Source organism: Bos indicus x Bos taurus, chromosome 24, assembly GCF_003369695.1.
Source record: "Bos indicus x Bos taurus breed Angus x Brahman F1 hybrid chromosome 24, Bos_hybrid_MaternalHap_v2.0, whole genome shotgun sequence".
Classification (NCBI taxonomy): domain Eukaryota; kingdom Metazoa; phylum Chordata; class Mammalia; order Artiodactyla; family Bovidae; genus Bos; species Bos indicus x Bos taurus.
The window spans coordinates 15,346,469-15,360,733 of NC_040099.1; positions in this window are offsets into that span (position 1 = coordinate 15,346,469).

The following is a 14,265-nucleotide window of genomic DNA, read 5'->3' on the forward strand; positions in this document are numbered from 1 at the left end:
ACCAATCTGATATCTGAATATCAATGTGATACACTATATTAATAAATACAGCTCAACCATAGTAGATGCATGAAGGACATTTGAGAAAAATCTAGCATCCATTCATGATTAAAGCTCTCAAATTACTAGAAATAAAAAGGAACATCCTCAACAATTAAAAGACACTTGTGAAAACCAGACAGATAAATTTATAATTAATGGTAAAAAATCATTGATTTCATCTAAGATTAGAGAAAATATAAGAATATCTACTCTTGCCACATCCACTTAATATTTCACTGGCTGTTTTTTCCTGTGCTAGAAAACAAATAAATAATTACAGATTCACAGGATTTTGCAAAAATAGAACACAAAGGTACTTGTTACTCAGTAGTAACATCGTACATGTCTATTTCTTATTTAATCTCTCAGTGTGTCCAAGTTGTTTTCATCCCCATGGACTGTAGCCTGCCAGGCTCCTCTGTCTTTGGGATTTTCCAAGCATGAACAGTGGAGTGGGTTGCCATTTCCTTCTCCAAGGACTTACATGTCTAGAGTACAATACTAAAAAAAAAAAAAAAAAGGAAAATTGATGCTCTATAATACACAGAACTCATTCAGATTTTACCATTTGTACATGAACTAATTTGAGTGTGTGCACTTCTATGAAATTTCATCATATTTACTAACATATAGTAACCATGAACACTATTAAGACCACAACTATTTCTTTACCACAAAGATCTCCCTTGTGTTATACTTTTATAGTCAACAGTCTCATTTCACTGTTCCAATATCTTTAACCTTTTGTAACCACTAATCCATTTCCATAATTTTATCATCTGGATAATTTATATAAGTGGAATCATACATTATGTAACCTTTTGAGATTGTCCTTTTTGTTTCATTGTATTCAACATTATTTTTAAGTGTATTCAATTTGTTGTATATATCAGCTGTTCCTTTTTTATTGCTGAGTCTTATTCCATGATATGTATCTAACAGTTCAATTGAATGACATTTGGGTCATTTCCAATTTTTGGCTATTACAGATGAAGCAGTTACATTCATGTGTAGGTTTATATGTGGATATAAGCTTTCATTTCTCTGTGCTAAACGTCCAGGAGTGCAATTGCTAGGTCATTTAGCGAACACATGTTTGGTATGAATATGCCAAACTATTTATAATCTAGATATGTGTCATTTGTCAGTTATAAAGTCTGAGAACATTTCTCCCATTCTGAAGCTTGACTTTTTATTTCCTTAATGAGAGTTTTGCAAAGTTTTTATTTTTGATGAAATCTAATTTATTACATATATCTTATGGCTCATAATTTTTATGTAGTATCTCAGAACTCTTTAGCCCTAGATCCCAAGTCTTTTTTTTTTCTTTCTATGTTTATTGTTTTACATTTTGATATAACTTTATTATCCATTCTGAGTTAAATTTTGTATAAGGTGTGAGGTTTAGGTTCAATTTTAGTTTATTTTTATTTTTTTTTAATCTGTTTTTGCTTGTGGATGTCTGATTTTCTAGGTTCCATTTATTGAAAATATTTTGTTTTCTATTTCATAGAGCTTTCTGTCGTATCTCCACTAATATCACCCTGTCTTATCAGATCAGATCAGATCAGATCAGTCGCTTAGTCGTGTCCAACTCATTGTGACCCCATGAATCGCAGCATGCCAGGCCTCCCTGTCCATCACCAACTCCCGGAGTTCACTCAGACTCATGTCTATCGAGTTAGTGATGCCATCCAGCCATCTCATCCTCTGTCGTCCCCTTCTCCTCTTGCCCCCAATCCCTCCCAGCATCAGAGTCTTTTCCAATGAGTCAACTCTTCGCATGAGGTGGCCAAAGTACTGGCCACCTTTAGCATCAGCTTTAGCATCATTCCTTCCAAAGAATACCCAGGACTGATCTTCAGAATGGACTGGTTGGATCTCCTTGCAGTCCAAGGGATTCTCAAGAGTCTTCTCCAACACCACAGTTCAAAAGCATCAATTCTTCAGTGCTCAGCCTTCTTCACAGTCCAACTCTCACATCCATACATGACCACTGGAAAAACCATAGCCTTGACTAGATGAACCTTTGTTGGCAAAGTAATGTCTCTGCTTTTGAATATGCTGTCTAGGTTGGTCATAACTTTCCTTCCAAGGAGTAAGCATCTTTTAATTTCATGGCTGCAGTCACCATCTGCAGTGATTTTGGAGCCCAGAAAAATAAAGTCTGACACTGTTTCGACTGTTTCCCCATCTATTTCCCATGAAGTGATGGGACCAGATGCCATGATCTTCATTTTCTGAATGTTGAGCTTTAAGCCAACTTTTTCACTCTCCTCTTTCACTTTCATCAAGAGGCCCTTTAGTTCCTCTTCACTTTCTGCCGTAAGGGTGATGTCATCTGCATATCTGAGGTTATTGGTATTTCTCCCGGCAATCTTGTTTCCAGCTTGTGTTTCTTCCAGTCCAGCGTTTCTCATGATGTACTCTGCATATAAGTTAAATAAACAGGGTGACAATATACAGCCTTGACGTACTCCTTTTCCTATTTGGAACCAGTCTGTCTTAAATATTGTAGTTATATTGTAAGGATTGAAAATCTGGTAGTTATTCTTTCACATTTTTTTTTTTTCAACTTTTTCTGGGTTGCCACACCTTCCTCCAGCGGATCTTCCCAATCCAGAGATTGAACCCAGATCTCCTGAATTATATGCGGATTCTTTACCATCTGAGCTACCAGGGAAGCCACATTTTTGCTGATATTTTGATAAGAACTACAATAAACATATATTAATTTGTCAAGAATTTCCATATGTATGTTTTAATTTTCTAATGATATCAAAATACATTTATATTTATTTGACTTCTTTCTTCAGAGTCTTTTTAGTTTTAAACATAAGTACTGATTACAGCAGCAACTGATTAAATTTTGTTAAATTTATTTGTAAGTGTTCTATTTTAAGTAAAGTTGAATTTTATTTTTATCTCCACATTTTCATTACTAGTTTATAGAAATACAGTTGATTTTTTTATGTTAACCTAATTCTCAGCATTCATTTACTAGTTCTAGAGTTGATATTGATTTTTAAAACTAATTTGGGATATTCTATACAAACCATGATGCCAATTATAAATACTGTAGTTTATTTCTTCCTTTGCAATCTATATGCTTTTATTTGCTTTTCTTGCCTTATTGCACTAGCTGGGGCTTCTTAAATGTATTTTTAAATTTAGAGATGACCATTATTTAATTCATGATATAGATAATTTGTGCTGACTCCCTTGCTAGTCTTGCTAGAATTTTTTCAGTTTTATTGATCATTTCAAAGAATGAGCCTTTTTATTTTATTTATTTTCTATACTGTTTTTCTGTTTTTAATGTCATTGATTTGTGTTCTTTATTATTTTGTTTCCTTCTGCTTACTCTGAGTTCACATTGTTCTTTTTTTTTTCAATATTAGTGTAAGAGCTTATATTACAGATTTAAGCACTGATTTATAAATTTAGCAATGCATTATAAATGTCTTAGCAATGTTTTAGCTGTATTCTACACACCATATTTTCATTTTAATTCTGTTTCATGCATTTTAAAAAATTTCTTCTGACTTCTATTCTTCATTGTGTATAATTTTATTAGCTTTACTTTTCTTAATATGCAGTTTAATAAAAAAAATAGGTCAGTGACTAAGTTTTAGTCACCTTCACAGATAATTTGAAACCTGGGAAAAATCATGAAAAGATTAGAGAATGACTTGAGAAAATTCATGTCTGAAGGATCCTTAGTTGATGATTTCTTACCAACCTATTCCAATTAAACAGTTGCCCTGTTTTTTTTTGTTGTTGTTGTTATTGGTTGGTTGGCTTTTGGTTCCAATTCTTACCTGATGTTCTTTCTGAATTTTCTGATTCTTAATCATTTCAAAGAATGGACATTCAACTTCCCACATATTTTGTGGAAGTGCTCCCGTACCAATAATCTCTTACTAAAGTCCGTGTTTAGAGAGAAATGATTTACAATTATCAGAAACAAGACCTCATTGTGCTGATAAGGGATTTTTCTTATTTAGGCTGTGGAGTTTCTAGAAAAGTAGCATAAAAACCTTTCACCTGCTGAAACATACTACCTGTGAAATCTTAGGAAAGTTAATTAGCCGTCTCATTTTGAAACTTGGATTATTAATGCTCCCTATTTCAATGAGCTATATTGTGAGGATGAAAAAAAAGTTAACATTGCTAAAGAGCTTGGAATATTGGCTAACACCTATTAAACATTTAAAAAATATCAGAAATACATTTTTATCTTATGCTACTTATGAGAAGCCTCACCAAAAATACCAAATTTTAGAAAAAATTTGAATATAGGAGAGGGTAAAAAACTTCTAATTATTATCTTGGAAGGTGTTCTATATCAAGTCGTCAAGAAATTAAATTTCTTTCTTAGACACACATTTAAGAAACCAAGTCAGATTTGAAGGTAATCAGTAAGCCTCTTCAAGTAATCATAAGACAAGTTCAGTGAAAATAGGAAAGAGCAAACTTTACTCGTGGTGCCAAGGAAATTCCTGAGGAAGATCATAAAATGTTCCACACATCTACCCTTAGTCATCATTCAAAGCCAAACTTAAGTCTGACTTCATTCCAGACCTTTCCCACATCTCTACCTTCTTCTTGACCTTATGAAGTACAATTCATCTGGCTATTCATTATTGAATGCAAGAAATCTTTGGTGACTTTTTGTTCTCTTTGTCCTCTCTCTTCACATTTATTTATCTCTAAATTATATGTCCAATTCATTCACTTTTTAAAATCCCATTACTGCTCCTACAATTTAAGCCACCATCATTCTCACCTTGAGTTTACAATAGCTTCTTAAGTCGTCTTCCAACTCTAGACTTGACACCTCTGCCCCAATGACTTATCTTTATTTCTATCCTTTTCCAATCTGTTCTGTAGTATGCCACCAAAATAATGTCACAAAGTCCACAACTGTCACCTTTTCTCCAAAGCTTTTTTAGAAGTCTATATCTTATTAAATAGAGTTCTTTTATGTGTCCTCTTTAGCATTTAAGAAGTTTTATTACAAACTGAAAAAAAAAATCCAGTTTTCCTACCATTTTTGTCACATTTTAAGTACTTCCAAGCAAAGAAGTGTTTCTATTAGCATTTCTATTTGCATGCCTCGTATCTTAGCACTATTGATTGACAGAATAATATTGCTTCAAGAAAGTGAAATTGAAATTATAAGTTGCTCAGTTGTATCTGACTCTTTGAAACCCCATGGAATTCTCCAGGCAAAAATAATGCAGTAGGTAGTCATTTCCTTCTCCAGTGAATCTTCCTTAACCCAGGCATCAAACCTGGGTCTCCTCCATTGCAGGCAGATTCTTTACCATCTGAGCCATGAGGGAAGTTTACTTTAAATTAAAATAAATTTATCTCTAATTGTTATTTATCTGTGTATCATAGCTTCTTACTTTTTCTTCCTTGAGGTAGGATATCGGAACATATTTTCTCATTCTGTCCATAGCACCTAGCAAAATGCTATGTCTAAAGGCTCATTAAATTGTTGCAATGAATTGGAAAATTTAGGAACTGGAAGAAGTACATTTTCTTTAATTTTGTCTATTTATTGTATACACATTTTTGGATTGTTCACCTAAATACACAGAACCTCACTTTCCTCATCTCTTAAATGTCAATGATGGCATTTTCTTTCCTTTCTGGGTCCATTCAGAAATAATGAATGTATGTTGTATGGGTGTGGAAAATGTTAAGAGATGAATATATTAATCACCATCAGGAGAAAAGTCTTACTAAGTATTAATATGTGAATGACTTTTTGCAGACAGGATAAGTAGGCAAGCTACTTGTCCTCTGGAAGCCCACAATCAAAAATGCACAATAAATACAGATATAATGTATTCAAAGAAATATATACTCAGGGCACCCAGAAACAAATGCCAAAACAAGATTGTGAAATTCCTGGAGCCAGGTATTAATACACAATGCATTAAGAATATTAATAAATCATATCTTGAGATAATGATTTAATCACTGTCATATCAGATAGACTTGGAGCCAATTTCTATAGACATTATAACAAAAAAAGTCAAATGAAGTTAGAATCTTGATAGGGAAAGAAACTTCAGATTCATAAACAGTCTTGGATGGGCTGCTTGAGTGGAACCAGAATGGGGTTTGTGTGTATACATGTGTATATGGATGTGTGCACTGATGGTTGGGGTGTTGATGAAGAGGGCAAAGATTTAGAACCAATTTTGGGAGAAAGCAGATTCTGTATATAATAGTGGACCATTATTGGTCTTTTAAACACACAAAATAAACCTTAAAAAAGATGTCTTTTTCATCATAGGGGACTTGAATGCAAAAGTAGCAAGTCAAGAGATACCTGAAGTAACAGGCAAGTTTGGCTTTGGAGGAGAAAATGAAGCAGGGCACAAGCTAAGAGATTTTTACCAAGAGAACACACTGGTCATACCAAACAACCTCTTCCAACAACACAAGAGAAGACTACACATGGACATCACCAGATGGTCAATACTAAAATCAGATTGATTATATTCCTTGCAGCCAAAGATGGAGAAACTCCATACAGTCAGCAAAAACAAGACTGAGAACTGACTGTGGCTCAGATCATGAGCCCCTTTTTGCAAATTCAGAATTAAATTGAAGAAAATAGGGAAATTACAAAGTAGAAGTGAAAAATAGGTCCAAGGGATTAGATCCAATAGACAGAGTACCTGAAGACTATGGATGGAAGTTCATAACATTGTACAGGAGGCAGTGATCAAAACCATCCCCAAGAAAAAGAAATGCAAAAAGTCAAAACAGTTGCCTGAGGATGTCTTAAAAATAACTATGAAATGGAAAGAAGTGAAAAGCCAGGGAGAAAAGGAAAGATTTATCCATCTGAATGCACAGATCCAAAAAATAGCAAGGAGAGATGGGAAAGACTTCCTAAGTGATCAGTGCAAAGAAATAGAAGAAAACAATAGAATGGGAAAGACTATAGTTTTCTTCAAGAAAATTAGAGATACCAAGGGAATATCTCATGGAAAAATGGTCACAACAAAGGACAGATACAACATGAACCTAACAGAGGCAGAAGATATTAAGAAGAGGTAGAAGAACACAAAAATATACAAAAAAGACCTTTCAGTTCAGTTCAGTCGTTCAGTCGTGTCTGACTCTTTGCGACCTCATGAATTGCAGCACGCCAGGCCTCCCTGTCCATCACCAACTCCCGGAGATCACTCAGACTCATGTCCATCGAGTCAGTGATGCCATCCAGCCATCTTATCCTCTGTCTTCCCCTTCTCCTCCCGACTGCAATCCCTCCCAGCATGAGAGTCTTTTCCAATCAGTCAACTCTTCGCATGAGGAGGCCAAAGTACTGGAGTTTCAGCTTTAGCATCATTCCTTCCAAAGAAATCCCAGGGCTGATCTCCTTCAGAATGGACTGGTTGGATCTCCTTGTAGTCCAAGGGACTCTCAAGAGTCTTCTCCAACACCACAGTTCAAAAGCATCAATTCTTCAGCGCTCAGCCTTCTTCACAGTCCAACTCTCACATCCATACATGACCACTGGAAAAACCATAGCCTTGACTAGACGGACCTTTGTTGGCAATGTAATGGCTCTGCTTTTCAGTATGCTTTCTAGGTAGGTCATAACTTTCCTTCCAAGCAGTAAGCATCTTTTAATTTCATGGCTACAGCCACCATCTGCAGTGATTTTGCAGCCCCCCCAAAAAAGTCTGACACTGTTTCCACCGTTTCCCCATCTATTTGCCATGAAGTGATGGGACCAGATGCCATGATTTTCGTTTTCTGAGTGTTGGGCTTTAGGCCAACTTTTTTCACTCTCCTCTTTCACTTTCATCAAGAGGCTTTTAGTTCCTCTTCACTTTCAGCCATAAGGGTGGTGCCATCTGCATATCTGAGGCTATTGATATTTCTTCGGGCAATCTTGATTCCAGCTTGTGTTTCTTCCAGTCCAGAGTTTCTCATGATGTACTCTGCATATAAGTTAAATAAGCATGATGACAATATATAGCCTTGACGTACTCCTTTTCCTATTTGGAACCAGTCTGTTGTTCCGTGTCCAGTTCCAGCTGTTGCTTCCTGACCTGCATACAAATTTCTCAAGAGGCAGGTCAGGTGGTCTGGTATTCCCATCTCTTTCAGAATTTCCCACAGTTTATTGTGATCCACAGAGTTAAAGGATTTTGCATAATCAATAAAGCAGAAATAGATGTTTTTCTGGAATTCTCTTGCTTTTTCAATGATCTAGTGGATGTTGACAACTTGATCTGTGGTTCCTCTGCCTTTTCTAAAACCAGCTTGAACATCAGCAAGTTCATGGTTCACGTATTGCTGAAGCCTGGCTTGGAGAATTTTGAGCATTACTTTACTAGCGTGTGAGATGAGTGCAATTGTGCGGTAGTTTGAGCATTCTTTGGCATTGCCTTTCTTTGGGATTGGAATGAAAACTGACCTTTTCCAGTCCTGTGGCCACTACTGAGTTTTCCAAATTTGCTGTCATATTGAGTGCAGCAGTTTCACAGCATCATCTTTCAGGACTTGAAATAGCTCAACTGGAATTCCATCACCTCCACTAGCGTTGTTCGTAGTGATGCTTTCTTAGGCCCACTTGACTTCACATTCTAGGATGTCTGGCTCTAGGTCAGCGATCATACCATTGTGATTATCTGGGTCGTGAAGATCTTTTTTATACAGTTCTTCTGTGTATTTTTACCACCTCTTCTTAATATCTTCTGCTTCTGTTAGGTCCATACCATTTCTGTCCTTTATCGAGCCCATTTTTGCATGAAATGTTCCCATGGTATCTCTAATTTTCCTAAAGAGATCTCTAGTCTTTCCCATTCTGTCATTTTCCTCTATTTCTTTGCATTGATCGCTGAGGAAGGCTTTCTTATCTCTTCTTGCTCTTCTTTGGAACTCTGCATTCAGATGCTTATATCTTTACTTTTCTCCTTTGCCTTTCGCTTCTCTTCTTATCACAGCTATTTGTAAGGCCTACCCAGACAGCCATTTTGCTTTTTTGTATTTCTTTTCCATGGGGATGGTCTTGATCCCTGTCTCCTGTACAATGTCATGGACCTCATTCCATAATTCATCAGGCACTCTATGTATCAGATCTAGGCCCTTAAATCTATTTCTCACTTCCACTGTATAATCATAAGGGATTTTATTTAGGTCATACCTGAATGGTCTAATGGTTTTCCCTAGTTTCTTCAATTTAAATCTGAATTTGGTAATAAGGTGTTCATGATCTGAACCACAGTCAGCTCCTGGTCTTGTTTTTGTTGACTGTATAGAGCTTCTCCATGTTTGGCTGCAAAGAATATAATCAATCTGATTTCGGTGTTGACCATCTGGTGATGTCCATGTATAGAGTCTTCTCTTGTGCTGTTGGCAGATGGTGTTTACTGTGACCAGTGCATTTTCTTGGCAAAACTCTATTAGTCTTTGCCCTGCTTCATTCCGTATTCCAAGGCCAAATTTGCCTGTTACTCCAGGTGTTTCTTGACTTCCTACTTTTGCATTTCAGTCCCCTATAATGAAAAGGACATCTTTTTTGGGTGTTTGTTCTAAAAGGTGTTATAGGTCTTCATAGAACCGTTTAACTTCAGCTTATTCAGTGTTACTGGTTGGGGCATAGACTTGGATTACTCTGAGAACTTAGTGACCCAGATAACCATGATGTTGTGATCACTCACTTAGAGCCAGACATCCTAGTGTGTGAAGTCAAGTGGGCCTTAGGAAGCCTCACTATGAACAGAGCTGGTGGAGGTGATGGAATTCCACCTGAGCTATTTCAAAACCTGAAAGATGATACTGTCAAAGTGCTGTACACAATATGCTAGCAAATTTGGAAAACTCAGCAGTGTCTACAGGACTGGAAAAGGTCAGTTTTCATTCCAATCCTAGGGAAGGCAATGCCAAAGAATCTTCAGACTACCAGAGAATTGCACTCATTTCACACACTAGCAAAGTAATGCTCAAAATTTTCCAAGTGAGGCTTCAATAGTCCATGAACTGTGAACTTCCAAATGTGCAAGCTGGATTTAGATAAGGAAGAGGAACCAGAGATCAAATTGCAAATATCAGTTGAATCATAGAAAAAGCAAGAGAGTTCCAGAAAAACATATACTTCTGTTTTATTGATTACTCCAAAACCTTTGCCTGTGTGGATCACAACAAACTGTGGAAAATTCTTCAAGAGCTGGCAATATCAGACCACCTTACCTGCCTCCTTACAAACCTGTATGCAGGTCAAGAAACAACAGTTAGGACTAGACATGGAACAATGAACTGGTCCAAACTTGGGAATAGAGTATGTCAAGGCTGTATTTTGTCACCCTGCTCATTTACCTTATATGCAGAGTATATTATGTGAAATGCTGGGCTGGATGAAGCACAAACTAGAATCAAGATTTCTGGGAGAAATATCAATAATTTCAGATATGTAGACGACATCACCTTTGTAGCAGAAAGCAAAGAAGAACTAAGGAGCTTCGATGAAGGTAAAAGAGGAGAGTGAAAAAGTTAGCTTAAAATTCAATTTTCAAAAAGCTAAGATAATGGCATCGTGTCCAAATGGATGAGGAAACAATGGAAACAGTGAGATACTTTATTTTCTTGGGCTTCAAAATCACTGCAGATGGTGACTGCAGCCATGAAATTAACAGATGCTTGTTCCTTGGAAGAAAAGCTTTGACCAACCTAGATAGCATATTTGAAAGCAAAGACATTACTTTGCCAACAAAGGTCCATATAGTCAAAGTTATGATTTTTCCAGTAGTCATGAATAGATGAAAGAGTTGGACTGTAAAGAAGACTGATCCCCAAAGAATTTATGTTTTTGAATTGTGGTGTTGGAGAAGATTCTTGAGAGTCCCTTGGACTTCAAGACCAAACCAGTCAATTCTAAAGGAAATCAATCCTGAATATTCATTGGAAGGACTGATGCTGAAGCAGAAGCTCCAATACTTTGGCCACCAGATATGAAGATCTGACTCATTAGAAAAGACCCTCGTTAAGATTGACAGTAGGAGGAGAAGGGGACAACAAAAAAGGAGATGGTTGGTTGGCATCACCAACTTGATAGACCTGAGTTTGAGCATGCTCCAAGTGATGGTGAAGTACGGGGAGACCAGGCATGCTACAGTCCATGGGGTTGCAAATAGTTGGACACAACTGTGCAATTGAATGACAAAAATGACAAACTTCTTTAAGGAAAGAAGAATGCTTAGATAGGTGTTTAGTCTTGGCAGAAGAAGGTCTTTGGTAACAGTAATATCATATAAATAATTTGGGTTTGAAAAAGACTGTACAGCTGGGGTAATAGGTATTAGATCCTAGCCTCCTTTACTTAAGCTAAACAGTGTGTCTGTCATGCTAATTCAAAGCCTTAGATCAATCCCTGGCACCTTTGAGAGAATAAAGGATAATAAAGAAATTGAGTATTTTACTGAAATTATCACATAATTAATTAGTTGCTTTAAGGAAAATAATAATAAAAGGGAAGACCGAATGGTTTGATAGAACCTTCAGTTTCTGACCAGTCATGCTGGCCATGTGTCAACAAGTAGGCACCAAACTTGTTCCTATTAATCCTGGGTTTGAGATGGTTCATAATGGTGTTCTGAGAAAAATTGAGTAAGATTATTTAGCCCCTGGCTGCAATGGGCACCTCAGGTCCAAAGTGACTGCTTTTTGAGTCTCTATTCCAGGGGGCTGGCAGGACCCCAGGCATTTCACAACTGAATCACTTTGATCCAGAGTCATTTGTTCAATCATGGTTGACAAAAGTTAACTTTCTACTGTTCGGAAAACAAATGAATCTCTTGGCTGTTTTCATAAAGATCGACGGAAACTAAAATAGCCTGAGGTTAATATTATAAATCTTTCTAAAAGAGATTTTCAGAACATATTCTTTATCCCAGCTTTGGATCAATCTCACAAAATGACTTATTTTCAAACTATAGGGAAGGAAAACAAGTTATTCTTGAAAAAGTTGAAAATATTAAGAAAGCTTTTATTTTCCTGGCTTTTTTGTTTGTTTTGTTTATCCTTTTATTTTTGAACATCAACCAAAGCAAGAACTCAAACAGAAATGTGTGATGAATATGGATTGGCCTTTTCAATAGCTTTGTGCCTATTCATCTAATCTTCACTGGTGTCCATAGATTTCTTGGATGCTCACAGTGGGTATAACTCTATGTTAGCTGGCATGAGATGTAGACTTTAAAAACTGTATGGGATAAGAAAAACAAAATATGATAAAAGAATCCAATTCTCACTCATGTAATCATAAAAACCTACTGTAAAATTGAAATTCACTGGGTATGTTGACTAGTAAACATCTTATAGTATGCATCATCCTATACATGTTAATTAAACAAGAGTAGAGTTAATAATCAAAATTAACTTTGAGCTTTGGGTTAAAGGGTATTGTGAGGGTATACAAAGGAGTCTAAATGAAAATTGAAACAGTGAGAATAATGACGAGACTTTAAAAAAGAATAAGCATTGTAGACAAATAAAGCAGACTAGTTCATAATAATTTATTCATTTTATAAAATACTAAAACATTGCCCCCTTTTCCTTTTTGTGTGTTTTATTAAAACTTGTTGACATTTCATCTTGCACTGGAAAGCTTTTGGAATCAAAATGACCTGACTTTCAGTTGTAACCGCATTACTTACTAGTATAACCAAAATGAAGGAACTTTCAAACTGTCCTTTAAATAATATGAAGCATTTTTATAGCCCTGACTGTTTACCTCCTTACACAGTTTTCAGTCTCAGTTGATTACTTGTGACTGTGTGTGTATTCAGAGATGTGTGAGAATTGTTCCTATTTCAATTTAAATTAATTTAGGGCTGAAAGTAAGGTTCAATTTCATTCTCTTTGAGGTTGGAGGACACCATAGAAGCTATAATCATCAGTTGTTTACAAATTTTTATCTTTCAGCCAGATTGTCTGGCTGGGGAACTGTACCAAGAAAGGAGTCTGGAGGGTATGTTTGTCAGCCACTATCGTCTGGCCACAAGAACTTTGTTAGGAAGATGATCCTTCATTTTTCTTAGTTTGAAAAAGAAAACTTGATCAGGAAAGCTCTTAATGAAATATATGAAATAAAGCTGCTTTTAGTGATAGTGACAAAAATAAAGAACCAGCAAAGAGATCTACTAGGAAGGTGGCTTTTATACAGAAAATGCAAATTTTAGAAAAATGTTTAAAACTGGAATAAATTTGATGTCATTTTGCATTTCTGATACAAAATGAGTTCACTGTATATATCTGTATCCATGTAAGTATGTTTGTGTGTATGCATACACATACTTATGTGTGTGCATATGTGTCAAAAAAAAAAACCTAACCAATATAAAAATTCAAATAAGAGGTGAAGGTTGATGAAAAGTTGTAAAGTCAATTTATGTAAAGTATAAGGACATGCATAGAAAACTCATATGTCAATGAAAATGTAATTCAAGAGAAATTCATTTTAATGTCTTTAGCCTTATATTTAGAGTCACTAAGGATATGAAGGATCCCTCATATCTATAACACATAATCACCTTTTATGGATAAATTTCCAAGACAATGATAATATCTAATTTGGAAATTAAGGAAAATTTTTCCTTTCGGCATATCTTTGAGGGTGTGCTCTTTCTTTTTGAAAATCTCCTACATGTCTATAGTGTCTGTCATAGGATCAGCTGAATGAGTTGTTTTTTGTTTTTTAATAAAAATATCACTGACTCTAACAGAGACTGCAGAGATTGCTCTTGACCTTCCTTCAGAGCTTTGAGACCACAGTTGTCCTTAAGTTTTGATTTCCAATCTGTCTCTCTTCTGCTACTTGTTAGCCATTCTGAGCCTCAGTTTTCTCATCTGAAAAATGAGATAGTTGAGTGTAATCATCTCTAAAATCATTCTGAATATCAAAAAAGAAAAATAAAATTAAAAAAAAAAAGAGAATAAGGACAAAGAGGACGTTTAGAAATACTTGAATACCTTCGCTTCATGGTCTGGTAGAGAGAGACACCATTTGTTATCCACAGACCCTGCACCGCTTAAATGTAGTGGCAAGGTAGCAAGCACAGCTCATAGCTCTGAGGCTGAATGCATGCTCATTGTTATGTAATTTTTCTTTGGTGCCAGGTGGGTGCAGTGTTTGCCAGGAATTAATACTTAGTAATACAACAGTGCACACCCAGACAAAGAGCTTGG